Consider the following 16,107-nt stretch of genomic DNA (forward strand, 5'->3'; position numbering starts at 1 on the left):
AGAAAGGCCATGTCCCACCTCCCAGGAGGTGCGGGCCCCACGTGTGTCCCAAGGCCTCCTTGCTCCAAGGCATCGTCCTCCCCACCAGGGGACAGAGACTGACAACCAATGCTGATCACCACAGGCCAACTGGTCCGCCTATGCGTGGAGCACAGATGGGTGGAGGGTGCCATTCTCTTTCTGGAGAGGAGGAAGCCAAAGCCCCCACAGGGGCAAGCCTCCTCCTCCACGGAACCCCCTCCTCCGCAGCCCCCTCCACAGAGCCCCCTCCTCCGCAGAGCCCCCTCCTCCACGGAACCCCCTCCTCCGCAGAGGCCCCTCCTCCGCAGAGCCCCCTCCTCCACGGAACCCCCTCCTCCGCAGAGGCCCCTCCTCCGCAGAGCCCCCTCCTCCACGGAACCCCCTCCTCCGCAGAGGCCCCTCCTCCACAGAGCCCCCTCCTCCGCAGCCCCCTCCTCCGCGGAGGCCCCTCCTCCACGGAACCCCCTCCTCCGCAGCCCCCTCCACAGAGCCCCCTCCTCCGCAGAGGCCCCTCCTCCGCAGCCCCCTCCACAGAGCCCCCTCCTCCGCAGAGCCCCCTCCTCCGCAGAGGCCCCTCCTCCGCAAAGCCTCAGCGGGGGGAGGCCCTGGTCCCCAGGCCCCGAGGCCGAGTCCCCCACTGTCTGCTCCTCCCGCTCCACATCTGCTCCTTAGGCCAGCTCGGCCACGCCCATCAGTGACCATACATAAGTGACTCCCATTTAAACCTCACCGTCAGACCTCACCGTCACACTGTACACATCTGACAACGCCTTCTGACTGTTTCAATGACGCTTCAAATGCAAGTGTCCCAAACAGAGGCCACAAGCTGTCCCTTCCTAAGAACCACCCTGTCCCTGCTGCAGTCCCATCTACCTGCACCCTCCCAAAGCCCCCACCCTCCCCAGCTCCCCTCTCTCATCTCCCAGCAACTCTGTCCCTGTGCCACTCCTGCTCCAAACTGGAGCCAAGTGGTCATCTCAAAGCTGGCCATGTCACAGCTGGTGAACGGATTCAACAGTCATCAACGAAGATAAACCTCTCAGTGTGGCCCCCGGGGCCACTCGGGTTGATGGAACACAACTGTCTGCCATCTCTCGGCCCGTGTCTCAGCCTGCCCAGGCCACCTCTGCCCTGTCCTCTGTACTCATCCTCCTTTCTCGCCCATGAGCCTTCGGCAGAAGCCCTCCCCTCTCCACCAATTAACGCAACCCTTCAGATTTACCCCAGCCACATGCCACAGAAGCCCCTCCCCTAGGTCAAGGCCCCCTGAAAGCTCCCAGAGCACAAGACGCCACTCTCCTGGCGCCGGCCGCTCCTTCATACTGTCTGTGTGGTGCTTTCAAGAGTGTGTAGCTCCCAAAAGGGCCAGGACCACATGCCAGGCTGGCTGAGTCCTACGCACGACCACTGCCCTGTGAGGCCCAGGCTCAGCCAGGCCACCCCAGGGCCACTGCACATTCTGCCCACAGCCTCCCCAACACGAGTGTGATGGGACCGACACCAAGGACCGTCGCCAGGGACAGCCTGTGACCTAGAAGTCCCACCACCAATTAACAAAGGCTGACATGACACACAAGTACGGCTTCCAGCAAAGGGTTCTAGGGCCCTTCCTCAGGCAAGAAAAACGCTGCCAATAAAGCAGATGGAATTATTGATCAACAAAAAACAGGCCTCTTGAGAAAAGGCCTCATTCTATTGGTGCTAATGAACAAGCCATTAAAGCGAGCTGGCTAGAACAAGGTTTATCTCCTCAGAAGTGAGGCTGATTGTACTAAATTAAGGATGGGGAACAAGACAATTTATCCAATCCCCCCACCTGAGCTTGCTCTGTTCAAACTCAACAGGATTATTTCCTTCCCTGTAATAAACCATAATTGTGAGTGCAAAGCTTTCAGGGAACTCTGTGAGCCCTTCCAGCGAATCACTGACCCTAAGGGTGGCCCTGGGGACCCCCCAACCTCATAAGTGAGGGAAGTCTCCTGCACTGGCCCCTAACTGCATGATATTGATACAATAAAATATGAAAGACCTTTAAGAAAGTGATCTCTGTGTGCCATGGAAAGAGTGTGAGGGTGTGTTAAGCATGAAGAGCAAGCTGCGGGACAGGGCATGTAATACCCTACAACGGGAGTGAAAGGGGAAATGCACTGGCACATGCATCAGCTTACACACGCATAAAGTATTGTGGAAAAATGCACCAAAAATTAGTAATGCTATTGTCTACAGGGAGATTGCTGGCTGGAGGGGCAAGAGAAGACCTCGTCCCTGTTGATCTGTCGTGTCATTTGAATGCCAAGCCACGTGAATGCATCACCTGTTCAAACCAGTTTCTCCAGCACCTTATGGATCTGCAATGACAGGAGTCTCTCCATGACTGTTTCCCACAGGTCAGACAAAACACCCAATCAACTTCCCTATCACCTGAGGCATCAGCATTTGTGCCCAAAGATGCCTGGCACCCCGACCATGTTAGTGCCCGTCACTGTGAGCAGACATGCCCTCAAATAAAGACCCCAATCATGGCAAGAGGGGAAGCTCAAGACACAACCATTAGAAATAAAATGAAAATGCAGTATGCAAGGCCATGTGAAAAATTAATAGTCTCAAGGTATTACTCTGATACCACCTCCCCAGCAAGTACGCCACCTGTCACACAAACCAGACTGGAGAGCTCAGGAGAAAAGCCTAATCCCCCTGCCCCAAAATCAGGCTCCTCACTGCCTGCTCAGCAAAGCCCATGCCAGGCCCTGCCCTCCCAGAACTGCTCACACAAAGGGCCCGGCCACACGGGACCACCCCGTCCTCCGGAGAGACTGTGCACCTGCCCCTCGTGGAGCCCTGCTCTCCTGGCTTTCCAGCACACTCTCCCCTCTACCCTTCACCTCTGCACTCGTCAACAACCCACCCATCCTTCAACACCTCCACACCTCTTCTGGAGTCCTCTTACATACCACCTCCCTGCCTGCCACCCGGCTCGAGCATCCCTGCCCATCTCCCCCAGTGGGGGGCCACCCTGCCCCACCCCTCAGTGCTGGGTTTCCTCTCCTTACTAGACCGCAGGTCCGAGGGCACAGGGATGACCCGCTCAGATGTGTCACCCACCAGCTCCACTCAGCCTCGCCCAGAACCTCGCCCAAAGCAGGGGCTCGTCCAAGTCTGCTTTGGAACTACCAGTGAACTCTCTTCATGCAAAGTGTCACGAACTCGCATGTACAGACAAGTGGTAGCATCCAAACTGATATATCAGGATGACCCACTCATACCATCTCTGGTCCAGCTGCTTTAGTGCTGGGAATATATAAGACTTCTCTGTTTAAAAAAAAAAAGAAACTACTCAGCTATTTCTGAAAGCTATCGTTTAACTTATTGTTATAAAAGCTCTTGAATTAATAAGAGGTAGTTTTAATAACTCTAATCTGTAGCCCCTATTGATCATCTTTTTAAAATATCTGTTTAACTGAAAAAGCTTCCCCAACTCTCCCACGTGAGTTTAAAACTCTCCAAAGCCAAACAGTTGGGGATGTCAGAATATACACCAAATTCTTGGGAGTTCACGAAATTTAGACTGTACACTGCACTGCTTTCCTTGGACAGCGGAATATCCTTATCTTTCCTGAGAGCCAGAAGGCAACCTGTGCCTCAGTGAACTGGCCACCACGACTGGGGTGAAGGTGGTCCCACGCCTTGGGCAACAGCCCAGGGAACGGCTGGAGCTGGAAGGGGAGCATTCTGCCCAGTTAGTTCTGAAAATTCTCACAAACGTCTGAAACATCAACATGTTACTAAAGTCCTTCCCACATGCACTCTATCTGAAACTTGGCAACCCAGGGAGGGAGCCCAGTGCGGTCCTCAGAGGTCATCTTGCTCAAACACCAGGCTCCTGAGAAGGGTACAAGCTGCCCAAATGTACAGAGGCCAGAAAGAGCACGGACGGGACCCAAAGCCAAGGTGTGGTCCCCACCACGAGCCCCCAAGATCTGGGAGCCTCAGAAGCAGCAGCAGTCCCTGAACGGGCTACAGACAGAGATGCCCTCTCCTGCTCCAGCTACTGGTGGGTTCCGGGAGCTTATGTTCCTCTGAACTCTCCCCAGGGAAATCCAAACAGTTCATTTTCCACCCAAAGGAGCACAAATAGCAGCCTGAAAGAGCATCTGCGGTGAGAGGCAGCAGCTCCTCTGGCATCACCTCTGCCCTTCACCTTGAGGCTCTCAAGCACTGGCCTTGAGAAGGGGTGGCCAAGTCAAACAGCAGCTTTTAATGTGTCCACCTCCTGAAGGGGCAGCTGGCTGCTTCCAGGACAAAGGCCGGTCCTTTGTTCCACTCGATATGCTGCGCCCTCTTCAGGTGGGCCCAGAGACACGAGGATGAATCAGACTGGCCCGAGAGCTCACGGGCGAGGGGATGACGAACGGTGGAGCCTGGATCCCCAGCACCTTCAGAGGCTGAGCAGTAACAGGAGGGTGAAAGGAAGAAGCCTATTAGAGAAACTCCAAGCACACACAGAGTGAACATCACAGTACGATCAACTTCCTGCACGACACAGGTTCAAAATGATCAAGATTCTGCCATTCTTGTTTCATCTAATTCCTCCCACTCTCCACCCCCACTGTTTTTCTCTTTTTTACCTATTTTGTAACATAAATTTTATCTCAAAGAAACTTTACCTGAGATCCTCCTCCCAGGACACTGACGAGGGGATACCTACGCAACCCAGGTCCCCTCAGGACGTAGCAGAGTCCCGCCTCCATGGAGAGCGCAGCCAGTCCCCCACCAACCCTCCATGCGCACGTTAGGCGTCACCACGCTGCTGGGCTGCTGGGGCTTTTTGGCCTTAGGTTAGTTTCTAAAACGATTTTTTTAAATTTCAACAGCTTGCTTTCTTCTACTCTTCCTGGATTTGTCCACATCTCAAATGAAATACTATTTATGGAAGGTTGTCCGAAAGCCAACCTTGCCATTTACTTAAGCGGGACCATCATCCTGGACCCTGAACTCACTCTTGCAGAGGGTTCTTCCACGCGGTGCCCCAGCCTGCACTGCAGCCTGGACGAGCAGGGGCCCGGGAGACACAAGGCGTTGTCACAGCTGTCACAAAGCCAGGAGTCACCAGACACCCAGGCCCTGAGAGGGACCTGCTACAGACAGGAGGATGGACATTCTGCACAGGAAACGTCCAGGCCGTAAGTGGAACCTGATGCAGGACGTGCTTGACATGCTCAGGAATGCAAAGAACTTTAAAACAGAGTTCCTCGTCCTCCAGCTTTAGGGCACACAGTGACCAAAATGAAGGGGACAGAGAGCTCTCCTGGGCCACTGGCAACAAATCCTCCATGAAACCAAACCCTCACAAAGACGTAAGGGCAAGAGGAGCCACTGACCAGAGCCCTGCACAAGGCCAAGGGTCTGTGTGAGAGCGATCCCACTCATGCCTCCCGCCACCCACCCTCCCAGGGTGCACCCCAGACAGGCCGAGGGGAGGAGGAACTACAGCTCCAGAGCGACGCCTCCCGGGCCCGCCTCTGCCACAGCAGCGCCAAACCCCAAGGGGCCGCCGTCGCCTATCTCTACCCCCATCGCCTCCCCAGGACCCAGCCACACTGGTTCTCCCCTCCCCGTGACCTGGGACATTTTCTTCTCATCCTTAGGACTCCCGCCTGCCAAGGGCCGGTTCCTGTTAGACGAGAGCCCATCGTGGCGACAGCCAGAGCCTGTGCGTTGCTGGGGCCACACGCAGTAGTCTGAGGAGGTGTTTGCCAGACGGGCCCAGACACCATGCCCATAACCATCGGGGCCTGAAACAAGCCTACGCAGTGTCAGAGCTGCAGTGGGTGTGGCGCAGAGGCATCGATGGCTGTCTCAGTACCCCAATCCCGAGATGCCCAAATGCAAACACTCGGTTACAGGGAGGCCAGGCCTCTGCACCGCGGTGACACGGGAACGCTACAGAGGAAAAACAGGAGTGAATCAGATCTCCAAGTCCATCGGCAGCCCCGAAACAGCCCTGAGCTGTGGTCCTCTGTTACTTAAATGATCATGCTCTTCTCCTCCACTAACAAGAACCTGTTCTCCCTGACGTGGCTCAGGCACGCAAGCTCCCCAATTTCAGTCACTTAATGCTAATGAAGGCCAGCCCACCCTTCAGGCCCCCACCCCTGGCCCCCCACTGGTCTCAGCAGAATCAGAGCCCATGTTCCCAGGCGGCCAGTTCACCAAGGAGAAGAGGGAGCCGGAGCCTTGGGAGGAGTTGGCTATGGGCCTGACCGACCCTAGACTCTGGGATGCTCAAAACTGAGGGGACATCTGCTCTGCCCTCGAGAGAACTGAAGCCAAGCTGGGCAGAAGGAAGAGGACTTTCAGCTTCTGACACAAATGACACTGGCCATGAGAAAGGACACCAGTGATCGGGTTGCATGCAGTTAACCCCTGGATGACCCTGGGTAATGCAGTACAGGCCACTCCTCCAGGCCTCAAAGGTAACACTCAGGCTGTCAGGCGGGGAAGCCCAGGCCAAATGCGACTGCCATACCTCCCAACTGTTCCCTGCAGCCTGCCCGAGACTGGCTCTCCAAAGGCCATGGTGGCTGCTGGGAAAATCTCCCAGGCAGGACAGGCCCTGGGGGGCTGCTCAGAGGAGGCCTCAGCTCTCCTGCTCACCTGCGCTCAGCCCCGGCCAAGTCCTCCTCACATGTCCCTTTGCCAGCAGCCACCCCAGCAGCCTCCTCCCTTTTGGTCCTCTCTCAAGACACGCCCGATGCTGCCTGGGGACTGGGGGACCTGGGCACCAACAAGGGCGAAGCCTGGATCTTCCCACATCCCCAGAAGGTCTGGGGCCAAACAGGACTTAAGGAAGCACTTGCCAAGTGTGACTCAGTCAGGACACCAGAGATGCCGCCTCCTGCTCTAAAACAATCCCCTGGGAATGCAGCATAGCCTAATTTGTCTAAGTCCTTTTACTATCTGGCTTTAGATCCTAATCAATTTAAAAGGAGGTACAGAAGTAGAAGTGCCATATCTACAAAGCTGGGAGAAAAGCCCCCGAAAGTGCTTCGAGAGCAAGATGAGAGGCACAGAACTACAGACACACTGCCACCCGGGACCTGCTTCACTGAGTGCCTGCTGTCTCCAGGGCCCAGGGCGAGCACATGCGGGGGCACAGCCCCAAAGAGTCCGGAGAGTTTCTGCTGGAGAACATTTCTCTTATCTTCCCCACAGTGCTATAAGGCCCACGGCCACATGGCCTGCCCTGAGCATGCGAGTCCGAGGGGACAGCACTGTGCCCAGACTGGGGTCTCTGTCAGAGCTACTGGCCAAGCAGCAACTTCCCCTCCGGCTCGCTCAGGCAGCCACAGCTGGGCCCGCTGCGGGAGAGCGAGCCTGTCAGGGCTGCTGCTCCCTCCACACCTGGCTGCACATATCCACTGGTGCGAGCAGGCAGAGGCCAGCGAACACTGCTGCAAACTCACATCGGAAACCCCAGCAGGGAGCGGGAGAAGGGCAGGGGCTGCTCCCGGAGCCCTGGGTGAGGCTGCAGCTAAAAGAACGAGAGTTGTCAGGGAGCTCTCTCTACACTTGTTTTCTGATCCCCACTGGGACACAACAGCGTGAATAACACAAGGGCCTTGTCACAGCAGCCAAGCAAGACAAAAGAGGCCCCACCCTAAGTCACCACTAACCACAGACGCAAATGCACAAAAACAAAGCAGCTACAACACCCTCACTCACCCGTGCACTGATTATTAAATGCCCCCTGGATGCCAGGCACAGAGGCTCCGAACACAAGCCCCTGCTCTGAAGTCACAAGTCTTAAGACTGAGGATAACCGGTAAAGACACAGACAGCTTCCAAGGCAGAGAGAAGCCGGGACTCAGCCGCCAGGACAATGACCTGCTATTTAATGGCCAAGAGTCAATGCAGGGAAACAACTGCTTTCATCGTTGGCCTCCACGAGGATGCGAAGAGAAGTCTCCGGCCTCTGCCCGCACACCTCTGTGGGAAGGACACACGTTCCGGGAGCCAACGCATCACAGATGCACAGGCCCGAGGGAGGCGCCAGATGTGGTTGAAGGCCCCTCTCCAGACCCCAGGCTCCATGAGATGAGCTCGTGGTGAACACATGAGTGAAGGAATGAACAATAAGAATGAACATGGCCAAGCCCGCCGAGGCACGAGCATGCAAGACAGAAGAAAGGGCCTGCTCACAAGTATACAGAAGGTAAACCATTCTTCCTTCCTCCTCCTTTCGCACCTTCAAAGAAAACCAAACCAAGCCCAGTTAAGACGGACCCAGATGCTTGACAGCTCGCCACCTTCCCCAGCACCAACAGCGCTCCTGGTACTGACCAACCCGATACCTAGGTAATCAGAAATCGCGAACACAGTAACTAGGGTAATAAAGAAGTCTAGTTTGGTCAGTAAGACCCCTTCTTGGAAGAAAACTACACCCTGCCCATCACTGTCCTCCTAATTGGCCTCGCACGTCAAGGGAAACTAGTCCCCAAGAACTGATATCTGGCCAGCCTACAAACGTTTTGGGGAAGTGTCCAGGTCAGCACTTGTCGGTTCCCAACTTTCACTCCAGGTGACGGGTCAGCAGTTTCAGGGGTGCAGCTGCAGGCTTCAGAGCCAGCACACCTGCCTGCCCTTCCGTCTCCCCGGCACCAGCATCCTCCACACCCCCTCAATCCCCTCAAACCTGCAGGCTGACTGACAGGTGTCACGCCCACCCTTGCCTGACTGAAACAGGCCAGGATCAGGCCCAAAGGGACAGGGGAGGAGCCAAACCACAGAGGCGCATCCCTGCCACGAGCCAACTATCTCCTCTACAAAATGGGAGGCTGACCCATCGGGCTCAACATGCCTCCCATGCCTGTTTACTAAGGTCCCCAGTATGAACTGCTGAGTAAACTTGTGAAAAGCCAAACCACTGGACAGCCCTGCCCTCCTCACGTGCCTTTAAATCTCTGCTCCCACGTAAGTGAAGTGCACATATACTACGATGCAAATGTAAAGAAGGACAACATTTTTGGGACGCAACGTAGCAGTATCTATCAATTCCAAAGGTATTTATCTTTCAAGGTGAAAATTTGACTTCTAAGAATTTATCCAACCAATACGGCACTGCTTATCGGGAAAAAAAGGAAAGCTGCACTCCACTGGAAACAACCTCAACGTCCGTTGAGAGGGGGCTAAAGTAGCCCCGAGTCCGTCCACACTGCAGAACGCTGGGACGCTGTAAAGTAACTCGGTAGAGCTGTCTGTGCCGGGCAGAACTGCTGCTGGACACGCTGTGAAAACAGAAGGCTGAGGGTGGAGCTGCAGAAGGAGCCCCAGTCAGAGAGCCTGCATGTTCACACACAGCTCCAGGAAGACACAGGCCCTCAGCAGGCACCGCCCGCCCAGACTGCCTGGGGGCGGGAGCAGCATCCCCCAGCTGCCCGCCAGGCAGCGGTGGCCCAGGGAAGCCTGGGGAGGACCCCACAGATGGGGAGGGATGAAGCCCGCTTCCGCTTTCCGGCTCCTCCCCGCCCGCAGGGCTTGGGCTCACCACGCCCTTGTTCTGTTCTGTTCTAATCAACCATCTGAAATTAGCGGATCTTCTACAGCCCACACCTGGTCTCACGCAGAGCCATTCCCCACGGCTCTTGTCCAAAGTCCCCAAGACACAGGCAAACTGGCAGACAGAGCCTGGGCCCGTCCCGCTGCCCACAGGCCTTCCACAAGCTCAGGGGACGGGTTCCTTCTCAAAACGAAGGCTTTAAAAAGCACAAGCCCACCCACACCTGACTTCAGTCCACGCCACCCCCGAGGCTTCCCGCCCCTCACAGCTGATCATGGCAGCTCACTCCTCAGGGCTCACGGACCAGCCTGACCAAGGTGTGGCTTACACACAAGGGCACACACACCCATGCAGCTGCCACCATGACCGAGTCACAGGCCATCTCCAGCACCCCATGAGGGCCCACAGGCCCCCAAGCATACCCCAACCAGAGACTTAAGGAGCCACTCATCTGCTTTCTGTCATTACAGGTCAGTTGTGCCTTTCTTAAAATTCCAAATAAATGGCATCATATGGTGTGAACTCAGCAAGTCTGGCTTCTCGCGCTCAGTGAGAGAGATCTGTGTTTCCTACAGAGCAGCTGTCCGTTCCTTCTTACTGCTCGGTAGTATGCCATTGTGGGGGCCCACCAGAGCCACTCACCCATCCACCGACCGAGGGACATTTCCACTATTTCCACCTGCTATTATGAGTAAAGCTGCCATGAACCTTCAAGGACATGTCTTTGGAAGGTCACATTTTCATTTCTCTTGGGTAAATATCTAGGAAAGGAACTGCTGGGTCCTAATGTACAGAAAGTTGCCAAACTATCTCCAAAGTGGCTTTGCCATTTTCCACTCATACCAGCCATGGAGGAGAGTTCCAGTTGCTCCACATTTTCACCAACAGTTGGGATGATCAGTTTTTTTTCTTTTTTCTCTTTTTTTTTCCTTTGTGAGGAAGATTGGCCCTGAGCTAACATCTGTGCCCATCTTCCTCCATTTTATGTGGGATGCCACCACAGTGTGGCTTGACAAGCGGTGCTAGGTCTGCACCCAGGATCTGAACCCACGAACCCCAGGCCACGGAAGCAGAGAGCATGAACTTAACCACTATGCCACCAGGGCAGCCCTGGGATGGCCAATCTTTTTAATTTTAACCATTCCATTGGATCTGTAATAATATTTCACTGTCACCTTAATTTGTATTCCACTCATGATGTCAATGATCTTTCATGTCCTTATGTACCATTTGTATATTTTCTTTTCTAAAGTTATCTGTTCAAAGTCTTTTGCCTATTTTTTTAATCAGGTCATCTTATTGATTTGGAAAAATTCTCCTTTTTTTTGTTTTTTGCTGAGGAAGATTTGCTCTGAGCTAACATCTGTTGCCAATCTTCCTCAGCAAAAAGAGGAGCTAACATCTGTGACAATCTTATTCTATTTTGTATGTGAGTCACCAGCATAACATGGCCACCACCAAGTAGTGCAGGTCCACACCTGGGAACCAAACCTGGCCTGCCAAAGCAGAGCGCACCAAACTCAACCATCAGGCCCTGAGGCCAGCTTCCAGAAGAACTCTTTATATATTCCGGATACAAGTCCTCAGTCAGGCATATGCAGTGTATGTATTTCCTCCTTGTCCATGACTTGCCTCTTCTGTTTCTTGTGTCTTTTGAGAGCAAAAGTTTTTAATTTTGGTGAAGTCCAACATCAGTTTTCTTCATTTATGGTTCATACTTTTTGTGTCCTAAGAACTCTTTGCCAAACCCAAGCTTCCAGAAGTTTCAGCTTTTACATTCAGGTCTACGCGCCAGTGAGTAAAATTTTGCGTCCAGTATGAGGTATCGGTATTTGTCCGTGTGGATGTCTCGTTGTTTCAGCCCCATCTGTTGAAAAGACATCTCTCCCCACTGAATTATCTTGTCAGCTTTGACGAAAATCAGTTGACTCTACAGTCTCGGGTTATTCCTGAACTTTCTATCCTGCTCCATTGATTTCTATGTCTGTCCTCACACTGCCACTGTCTCGATTAATGCGGTTTATAGTGTGTCCTGAAGTCAGCCATCGTAAGGCCTCTAACTTGTTCTTCAAAACCGTTACAACTATTCTAGGTCGTGTCCATTTCTACAGAAATCTCAGAATCCGCTTGTCGACTTCTACAAAAAGCCTGCTGGGGCTCTGACGGGGCCTACACTGAACGTACGGATCAGTTTCAGCAAACTGACATCTTCACAATATTGAGCCTTCCGATCCACGAACACGGTGGATCTCTCCATTTATTTATATTATTATTTTGTCGTTGGTGTGGTCGAGTTGATTCCGACTCCCAACAGAGCGGAACCCTGCCCGGTCTTTTGGCGCCATCCTCTCATCTTCCGGCACTGTGTCAGACGATGCTCCACGGCTATTCACAGGGTTTTCATGGCCAATTTTTCAGAAGTGGGTGGCCAGGTCCTTCTTCTAGTCTGTCTGAGTCTGGAAGCTCCAGTGAAACCCGTCCACCACGGGTGACCCTGCTGGTATTTGAAATAACGGTGGCAGAGCTTTCAGCTTCAGAGCAACACACAGCCGCCACAGTCTGACAACCGACAGGTGGGTAGCGTGGTTCCCTGACAGGGACACGAACCCAAGCTGGGGGGGTAAGAACACCGGATCTTAACCACTAGACCACCAATATCGTCATTAGGTTTTCTTTAATTTCTCTCAGCAACATCTTGTAGGTTCCAGTGTACAGATCTTACACATATTTTGTTACATTTATCCCCAAGTATTTCATCTTATTTGATGCTATTGTAATTGGCATGTACTTCCAATTGTTTGTTGTTAGGATACAGAAACTCAATCTATTTTTGTGTATTTTCCTTGTATCCTGTGAACCTGTTAAACTCTCTTGTTAGTTCTAGTGGCTTTTTCTGATTCCCTGGGATTTTCTACATAATTACACCATCTCCAGATAGAGCGTCTCTGTTCTTCCTCTCCGTCTGCGCATCTTTTCTCTCCCCCGCTGCAGCGGGTAGGACCTCCCACACTGTGAGCCGGGAGGGGTGAGTGCAGACGCCCCGCCTCGCCCCAGTGCTGGGAGCCTTCGTCCACCAGAGCGCCTCTAGCAGTAGGGTTTGCAGATGACAGTCATGTGGCAGAGGAAGTTCCCTTCTTTGCCTAGTTTGCGGGCTTTTCAGCGGAATGGGTGCTGGATTTTTACAAATGCTTCTCCTGTATCTATTGAGATGATCACACGTTTCTCCCCTGTATTCTACTGAAATAGTAAGTTACATTAGTTAATTTTCTGAAGATAATTTTTCCATCCGGCCTCCCTCAGTTCTTCCTTCTTCTCCAGTGCCCCACGCAGTCCTGCCTAGGTGACAGAGACCTCAAAGGATGTCTCCTGGTGTCCACCTTCAGTACCCTCATGCCATTCCCCAGAGAGACCACACTTCTGAGGAATGAAGTTCAGCACGTCGCAGTCTCCACACACCACAGTCCCTCTGTACGGCTGCTAAATCCCTCAGCCCAACTCTCAAAGCCCTGGGACAAGCATGGCCCACCACCAAGCTCGCCCACCCTGCTGCCCACACCAGCGTCCACCACGAGCACACAGGCCCCCCTCCTCCGCCAGCACCATGACTCCCAAAGTCGTGAGGCCCAGACTGCCTCCAACCCACATGACCCATGTGCTGGAGACGAGGAGTCAGGCAACACCAAGGGTGGACAAGCTTGTCTGGCGGAGAAGGAACTCAGCCCGGGGGCTTCCCTGGAGGTTCTCACTGGTTGATCCACCTCTCCTAGCATCTCTGGCTCCTCAGGATGTAAGAAATGCCAAACTACGAAGAGGGTGACCAGTGTCACGCCATGTAGACTGTTCAGGGGTTCGGTCTCTCCATGGGTTAGAACTGATCCCTGTTCCTAACCTTCCCGAGGCCACAGAGCCCTCTGAGAAGCGGAGCGCAGCCACAGGCCCTGTCCGGAGAGGAGAGCCCACACAGGGAATACTTGGTTTAAAGCACCAGAAGCTCACAGACCCCAGGGCTGTGAGGATCTTAAGGAGCCTGGTCAAGCACAGAGTAGGTGTGGGACAGTCAACAGAGGCCGCTGGCTGCCAGAGGCAGGCAGGAACTGTAGGACCACAGGCTCCACACACCCCTGCTCACCAAAGCCTGGTTTGGCAAGGAAGTCCCATGGTGGAAGGGCAGAGGGCCTAAAACCTGGAGTCCAGACGGACCGGTGCCACTCCGTGGAACCCGGCAGCTCCCTGGGCCGCGAGGAGCCAGGATCACCAAGGGGGGCATGCCACCTAGTGGTGGCAGCTCTCAGAAACCCACGGGGACACTGGACACAGGCAGGAGGCTGGGGTCACGACATGCCCCAAATGAGCAGCCTCAGTCCCAAAATTATGGCAGCCCGGGCCTAAGGGCCCAACAGACTCAAGCCCACCAGGCCAGGTACAAACGCCCTCCAGCCCCTCGAGCTCCTGCTGCCCTGCGCCCGCTGGACTACAACTCACTGCCGCCAGCTGGGGCTGGCTGACCACATTCGGGAGTGGGACCCGAACTACACGCAACACGGCGTCTACGCGCACCCACACAGATGTGCCTGTGCACGAGGAGAAAGTCGGCGACTGTCATCAGATTCTCAGACGGATCACGAACTCATGGTGAGAAATCAACGTTCTAGAAAAGCCCTTCCATTTACAGATGTGGAAACTGAGGCGTAAAAGAGACCCCACAACAAACAGGGGCCAAGCTGGGGCCAGACAGATGTCCAGCCGCAGTTTAACAGGGTCTGAGACGGCCCATGCCCGCCCGCTGCGCTGACCCCACGAGGGGTGGAGGGCGCCCACCCTGGAGCTGCTCCCGGCAGATCCCACCTCTGGCCACCAGACAGAGGCCCCCAGACAGCAGCTCCCTCCTTGTCCACCCGCCTCCCGAAACAGTGCCCCTCTCCTGCTCACGCCCCCCTGCAGGGACCCCAGGTGCAGCATGGAGCCCCAACATTTCCCTGTGTCCTCAGTCTCCCCGGCCGCTTCCCACCCCCATATTGAACTTATTAACTGGGAGCTCCGCCAAGTCACCCCCTGCTTGGAAATCTCGAATAACTGCCCAAAACCCAGCAAAAAGACATAGCCAAACTCCTCAAAGTATTCAAGGCCATCCCGAGACTCAAGTGCAGCGCCTGGAGGGGCTGACCCACGGGGCCTGGCTCCAGCCCAGGCGTCCACGTTTGTACTAAGCTCTCCAGGTGATTCCAAGAACAGGTCACACTCACACCCCACACCACAGGTCTGCGACCAACGCCTCTTATCCGACACACATACCCACTTAAGCAGAGCACAAGTCGCTGGAGGTGACAGCTGCCCCAAATGCCTAGCGGGGCCAGGAAAGGTGAGGAGCAGGAGCTGAGGTTTCCAAGGTGGCCCCGGAAGCGGCCCAGGCACAACCGGCCACAAAGCCCGTGAAGGAAAATCCCCACCAAGGGGCCGCAGGAGACGGGGCACCAAGGCCGCTCCACGTGCCTCTCTCGAAGGCAGCGCTGGCCCTCAGAAGGGACCCAGCAGGCCCCTCTGCAGTCTGTAAGGCACTTGTGATGCGCACGGGGGTGTTAATCTCCACGAGCAGAGTGAGGAAGGCAGTGCACTTCCTCTCCAGTGACCAGAGAGCTGGCCCAGAGCCGGGCAGAGACTGGAAGAGGGCACGCCGGCGGTGGGAGAGCAGGGCGAGATCCCAGCCTCTGCTACGCCATCTGTTTTCCCACCATGGAGGCAGGCCCCTCCTCTCCTGCCCAACCCCAAGCTGACCATGGGCACAGGCTGCCCCTGCCTCTGCTAGCCTGCAGGACCACCCCCCACCAAGGGCCTGGCCACGAAGGGCAGGCTGAGTGAGCACCCCAGAACTCTGCCTGAGCAGACGCCCGCCCCAGCTGGCAGTCAGCCTGCAAAAGTCCGCCCGCCTGCGTGCCGGCCACACTCAGGGGCGGGGCCTCAGGGGTGGATGTGGGACCAAAGGGCTTGAGGAGCAGCTGCCCTTTCCATCCTGGCCAGATGGAGCTGGCTGTGCACCAGCCCTGCTGGCCTGACAGATGCCGGGTGCTCTGTGCACACGCTGGGTGCTCCAACAGTCCAGCAGCCAGACTGACCAGGCACGCGTGGGCCCCTGACCTCGCACAAGAAGGAAGTCCCGGAGGTTCCTCCTCTGACGGGAATCTCCCAGGAGCAGGAGGGAAGCTCTCCCGCGAGTTCCCAAGCCCAGAGAACAGGAGGAAACACAAACGTTCAGGTCCCCCTGGAGCCAGCACTACGGGAGTCTGGGCTCTGCAGCCACAGTTCAAGGGGAAACAGCAGCCTCATCTGTCCTCTGCGACTCAGCGAGGCAAAAGGAAAACGAAGACAGACAACTGGAGTCAATAACGCCCACGGAGCAGTCGCTGGTTCCAGAACCAGCAGTCGACAGGGTAATTACAGGACAGCTCTTTAAAGAAGCTTCTCAGTCTTGGCCCAGTTTTCCAGAGCAGCAGGAAGGACACCAAGAAGCTACAGTCTTACAATCACAGGCGCAG

The 16,107-nt window shown here is 55.0% G+C and overlaps 1 protein-coding gene across 2 annotated transcripts in view; it reads right to left on the bottom strand.

Annotated features, from left to right (window-relative positions):
* The window catches only part of MAD1L1 (mitotic arrest deficient 1 like 1), a 415,485-nt gene that overhangs the window by 382,231 nt on the left and 17,147 nt on the right, over positions 1–16,107 (bottom strand). The gene's annotated exons all lie outside the window — the stretch shown is intronic.

The sequence above is a fragment of the Equus asinus genome, chromosome 14 (genome assembly GCF_041296235.1).
Source record: "Equus asinus isolate D_3611 breed Donkey chromosome 14, EquAss-T2T_v2, whole genome shotgun sequence".
Lineage (NCBI taxonomy): Eukaryota > Metazoa > Chordata > Mammalia > Perissodactyla > Equidae > Equus > Equus asinus.